This window comes from Dermacentor variabilis, chromosome 11 (assembly GCF_050947875.1).
Source record: "Dermacentor variabilis isolate Ectoservices chromosome 11, ASM5094787v1, whole genome shotgun sequence".
NCBI classification, from domain to species: Eukaryota; Metazoa; Arthropoda; class Arachnida; order Ixodida; family Ixodidae; genus Dermacentor; species Dermacentor variabilis.
In genome coordinates this window covers 58,971,236-58,977,235 of record NC_134578.1, presented here as the reverse complement: position 1 = coordinate 58,977,235, position 6,000 = coordinate 58,971,236, and the positions used below count along the sequence as shown (strand labels likewise).

The 6,000-nt window shown below is 48.1% G+C and overlaps 1 protein-coding gene across 1 annotated transcript in view; it reads left to right on the top strand.

The window, feature by feature from the left end:
- Positions 1 to 5,079: 5,079 nt before the first annotated feature.
- The window catches only part of LOC142564702 (dicarboxylate carrier UCP2-like), a 113,682-nt gene continuing 112,761 nt past the window's right edge, over positions 5,080 to 6,000 (top strand). Inside the window, exon 1 of the mRNA XM_075675835.1 lies at positions 5,080 to 5,428. The gene's annotated coding sequence lies outside the window, so the exon portion shown is untranslated. The remainder of the gene's footprint in view (positions 5,429 to 6,000) is intronic.

The window sequence follows — 6,000 nt, the reverse complement described above, 5'->3', positions numbered from 1 at the left end:
CGAGACGAGAGGCGTCTCGGACGCGGGGCGCTGTCCTTGAGCAAGCATCTGTGAAGTGGCTTCCTTTTCGCTAAGCATCGGAGACACTTAAGGGATCTTTTTCGTCATTATACGGCGGGCAGCACATCACCTGTGGAACATACCTAGTTGTCCAAGTTGGCGTCAAAGACGTTCATTGAAGAGCAGCACACATCTACTGGTACGTACCCAGTATCCCACGTTGGCTTCAAAAAGGTTCACTGAAGGTCCGAGCAGACTGAGTGGGACAAACCCTGTGGTTCAAGCCGGCGTCAATTATATAGTTTCTTCTAACAGTGGTTGTCACGGTGCGGCATTATTCGAGTCGGCCAAGCACAGATCAACGAGCGCCAAAAGGTCGTGGGGAATAGGAATCGGCGAGCGGGTGACAAGCCTTGACATAAACTGGCGTCCGCAGACAGGATGTTCTGTACAAGAGCAGCACAGTGAACGAAGAACGAGAATCGCTGGAGATCGATCGATTAGTGCTACTGACGCGTTGTTGCCCAATGTCGAATGCACGTGCATGCGAATTGTGAGCGCGCAAGTTTTGGAGGTGTAGTTCATTTTGGAGGGAATGGAGTTGTGCAAGTGGGTAGAACGGGGCAAACAGTTAGGCCTAGAGGGCACTAAGCTGAAGACATGGGTAGCGGAACAGCAGGGGCAGGCCCGAGAAGAGTGGCCGTTGGCTCGAGAACAAAAAGAGAGGCAGCGAGTGGCGGCGAAAGAAGCCAGAGAGAGGGAAATACTGTTGTTACAATTAAGGATTCAGCTTATTCAAGGCAGCAACGAGAGCAGGGCTAACCACGAGCCCCTAGAAGTACAGGACTTTGAAGAAAAGCAGCAGAAATGTCAGGCGCCCGTAGAAGTTGCGCATGGAAGGTGCAAAGGAATCACATGCGCGGTTCTACCGCTGGTAGAAAGAGAGGCTAATTTTTTGTGAGCCTAAATGTACGTCCGTAGATGATACCCGATCCGTAGACCATGGCGCAGTTGCTGAGGAGCCGTTGATGGGGACCGGATTTAACGCGACAAGATACTGTGCCAATGGAATGCTAGAGAAGCAGCTCGGCCAGCTTTGGACGATTGGGCACAGGTATCAAGGGAGCACGTCGCGGAGGTAGCTCTTGCTACCTCCGCGACGCTACCTTACGTAGCCCTAAGGTACCTACCTTAGGGCTACCTAAGGTAGGTACCTTAGGTAGGTAGTTAGTAGGTACATCGCTACCTTAGGTAGCCCTAAGTGACCCCAACTCATTAGACAAGAGCACCAGTGTAAAGCTCAAGCGGTCAGAAAAGTGCGCTACGCAAGGCAGTGCAGTTGTGGACAGCTCCCAGGTAAGCGAGCAAGGTTGCCCAAGTGAAAGCAGCTGCACTGTATCGAGGCGTTTGAAGCTCTCCGCCAGCCGCGGTAGCAATGACAGGAAGGATTTACCCACAAATCATTCAGACTGTGCGGTTCAGATGGCAATCGTGACCACGATATGAGTGCCGGTCAGCACGAGACGCGAGCGGAAGGCTTGGCAAGAAGCACCAGAAAGCGTGCTAGAAAAAAGCGGAGTCGCCGAGTCAGGAATGTGGCAGAAAAGACAACGCGGCCGAATAAATGGAAAGGCGCTAAACCCTGCGGGGAGCGCCATCAATGAGTTGGAAAGGTGTTTTTGTCGCTTGGGAAGTTTTCATTCGGAGCGCGTCAAAGCCGCCCGACGACGGAGAAAAGGAAGGGCCGTTCGGGGCAAAGTTGGACAAAGGCCAGGGGGCAATTATGTGGCCCCTCCTTGATTTCTTTTCATGTACCAGGCATGACGCGGCAGAGCGAGGAGCTAAGGCGGCGCAAATTGGTCATGCGAGGCCGTGAAGTCGTAGTACGATACCCAGAAAGCATGTTGCTGGTATGTAGAGTGTCGGGGGTCTGCACTGAGGGGAATAGCCGACATGCCCTTTATAATCGCTGGCTGATAAGACGAGCTTTCGGAGTGCGCCCGCCCCCAGGTATGGCTTAGAAGCATGCCGCAACCGTAAGCTTTTGAGAAGAGAAATGGCAATTCAGGCATTGTGAAAACAACAGTTTGTTTCTTCAATGTAGGGTTTGGCTAAACGTTTTGCGATGAGCGATGTTTCAGCTTTGTTTCGATTGTTCTGCAAGCACGTGATATTCTCAAAGCGATGTTATGCGCGCGCATCAAACTTTATTTTGAAACTTGGTTGTCTCAAAATGCCTTTTTTTAAACAGGTGTTTTTTATTTTAGATATAGAGATGCGCTTGTAACGTCAAGTCCTGGTTTGTTGGAGGCCTCTGGTGGCGCGCTGGAGCGCCAGTTCGCTTCCTGGAAATGTTCGCGAGATTTTTTTCCTTCAAAGTGGAACGAAGAGCCGTTGTTCAACTGCACAATTTTGGAAAGGGATTTTACCTTCCCTTTAGGGCGTGTTTGATTGTTGTATTCATATAGGAGGTTGTGGCCAAGTACTGCACCAGGGTTGCCAATCCTGCTCTGGTGAGGGAGTGCGTTACCGGTTCTGGTCACCGGGGTCAGCCACAACGAACTATGGAAATTATAATGGATGTATCGTGAAGGGCATAAGAAGAAAGCAGATTGAGTGAGGGAACAAACGCGAATTAATGACATCTTAGTTGAAAACAAGAAAAAAGAAATGGGGCATGGGCAGGGCATGTAATAAAGAGGGAAGATAACCGGTGGTCATTAAGGGTTACGGACTGGATTCCAAGAGAAGGGAAGCGTAGCAGGGCGCCGCAGAAAGTTAGGTGGACGGATGAGATTGGGAAGTTTGCAGGGACAATATGGCCACAATTAGCACATGACTGGGGTAGTTGGAGAAGTATGGGAGAGGCCTTTGCCCTGCCAGGATGATGATGATGATGATGATGATGATGATGGGGCGTGTCTCGCGCGTGTGTTTATAAGACGGCAGCCTTTTGAGGTTCGTTTTGCGTGAAGTACTCGTATGCAGCAATGAGCGCAAATCCTCTTGTAGTTTTGAGCACGTAATCTACGCAAGTTCTTCTTCTGTTAGTCTCTTTAGAGGGCCTCCTTTAAGGACAAGAAAAGGAAAATGTTAGTGCATGAGGCGCACGTATGAGCTTTGACCGCAAAGTGAAAGCGACTGTGATAGTACACCCATGAAACAAATTTGGCTCTCAGTGGCAGTAGTACGTGCGTGAACCACGGATGTAGAGTATAAACAGACTGTTCACGCTTCGGTGCCATTTTGGGCAGTGTCGAATGCTGCCACATTGTCGAAATATAAATTGGCGGATTTTTTTTAGCCAATCAGAGAGGCCGTATAGCAGCCCTATGGGCCAATCCAAGCTGACGCGATGGCGAATTCGACAATTTCCGGCAGAACAACACCCGTGGAACAAACTTTTCGACGAAGGGACATATATGCCTTCGTTAGTGTGGAGACAAGGGCTCCTTGTCGAAACGATGGCTCGAGGCTGAGACGTCCCTCGCTCGATTATTGTCGATAACTTCGTTGTTGGAGCGATGAGCTTGTCGGATGGTGAAATTTTGCTGAGTTCGGCTGGTGGAGGGACGTCGCTAGTTGTGATGAGCACGTGGTCTCGGATTCGACTCGTGACAAAAAAAAAAATATGTTTGGTAAGAACTAGGGTATGGACTATAGGTGGCATTCCATGATGCGAGTTGTTGTAGCGCGGTAATTAGTGCTACGAATGAAAAGCGCTGGACTTCGAAGCTAAATTTTATTCGAAGAGCACCATCCCACATGAAGAAAACCGTTCTATCTGCGCAAGCGCCTTAAAGTATACTTGCGTGGCAAAACGAGCACATTTCTGGTTATAACTCAGCGACAGCATGTTTCGTCGTTCTTTGCTTTTATTTCTCTGCCACATGTCATGTCATTTTGTCACGGAAGTCACTTTAGGGTGCCTGCACAGATGGAGCGGTTTTCTTTATGTGTACTCACGGTTCTTCGAATATAATTTATGCGGACATTCAGCGCTTGCATTCTCCCAGCTCCCTGTTCCTTACTTACGCGCTACAGTATTTCGCGTCCAGAAATATTCCTTTAATTCTTTAACCGAGGTATTTCTTGTCCGAGAAACCGGCATACATCATGGGCCGGCTCGCGTGCAACATTTTGTCGCAGTGTGCGACATTTGTGTGATGACACGGCCGGTGACATTTGCTTCTCGGGAACCTAGCAAGCGAAAAGTCGTCGATGCTTTCAGGGGATCAGAAATCTAGGAGAATCGCAAGTGTAGCAGTCAGCTTGATCCATACATAATTTGAGGTATAAGGGGCGGTTAAAAGAGAATGTGTGGGACTGTTGGGTAAACATAATGTTTTCTCTCTAGAATTGTAGAGTGAGAGTAACCATGCTGAAGAACTGTTTCTACGTAGCTGGAGAGGGCTACAGTGGTAGATTTTTATCAGTCTGTTGTTGCAGTTAATGCTAAGGGCGAGCTAAATATTTTGTCGCACGCCATCGCAGGATAGTTGCTGGCGACATAAGATGAGGACATCTAAATGTGCTAGTGGAGAGCAAAGAACATGATAACTTCTATCGTCGTACACGTTATGCACTTATATAGCGGAGTGCGTAATTTGGGTGGCTCTGAAAATTAGCACGTAAGCATTTTTGACTAACCATATGTGGTAACACGTGGAAAGAATGTGGAAAATGTGCACCACCGGCTGTTGTCGCTGTCTTCCAAACAAAGAAATGAGCCCCAGAGGAAGGGCCATTGCGTAAACGCTCATCCCGTCATTCGTCAGATGGTCTCAAGCGTCGCCTCGGCGATAACGATGGCAGAATTCATCACACAAAAAAGTCGGATGGAAGCTGTGGCGTCTAGGCTGCGTTCTTTCTCGGCCAAGGTCCCGGCACATAACCAGGAAGGCGAGAGATAAAATGAAGTAATATTTTTTCTCTTCTTTGATTTATTGATGCCTTGACGCGTTGGCGTGGTTCGCGCTTGTTGTCGTCTGCATCGCGGGTGTGCCGTCTGCTCGCGCGCGTGCGCGCGTCACGTGACCTGATCTCCACTGCGCGCCGCCTGCTCGGGAATGAAAACAGCTAGCAGACGACGCCTCGTAGCGGCGCACAATCTACGCGCTCTTCCTGACGCGCAGTTGCGCTGTGCTGTTGCGTATCAATTCCAGTGACGCCGACACCTAGTCCAACGCCACGATTGACTGCTTACGACGACTGACCAATAACAGCTACTAAGGGCCGCAACGAAGAAAACCTCGTCTTCAACCAAAGCAGCTTCGTTTTCACCTGCACTTCTTCAGCGCCGGTTCAACAAATTTAGTACTTCAGGAGCTTTCGAAGCCACCACCCACTCTCGAAATCCCAGCTGGTCCACGCACTGTGGCGGCTGGCATTTCGAGCACGGAAAGACTCCCAGCGGCACCGCATTTTTGTGAGTTTCCCAAGGCAGTTTATTCTTCTTTTTTTCGATCGTGCTGCACGTTGTTACGAGTAGTTTTGATGCGGATTTCTTTCTTTAAATTTTCTTTAAGAGGAAGCTTTAGCTAGGGGGCTCGTATTTAAATACATGTAAAATGAGAATTCGTTTTTCTCGGCAACCACTGCACCAAACTTGACGAGGCTTATTGCATTTAAAAGAGAAACTTAGAATGTAGTGACTGTTGGTTTCGAATTTTCGATTTAGGACGTCCATGGTTTACTAAAAATTGGCAGAAGTTGCAAATTTTCAGAAAACGAGGCTATCAAGTTTACAACTCCGTAACTCAGCAATGAAAAATGATATCGCAATTCTGTAAACTGCATCTTAGTACATCTGAAGCGGAAAAAATTTATATGTCACATATGAATTTAAAAAAAAATAATAACATGGGAATACGTTTTTTTTTGCGGAACCCTTGTACACAACGTAAATAATTCACTTACTATATTAAATGACATATCGAATTTGTCCTCTTTGAATGATCTAATGGGTGCCGTTTACAGAACCGCGATATCTGTTCTTTA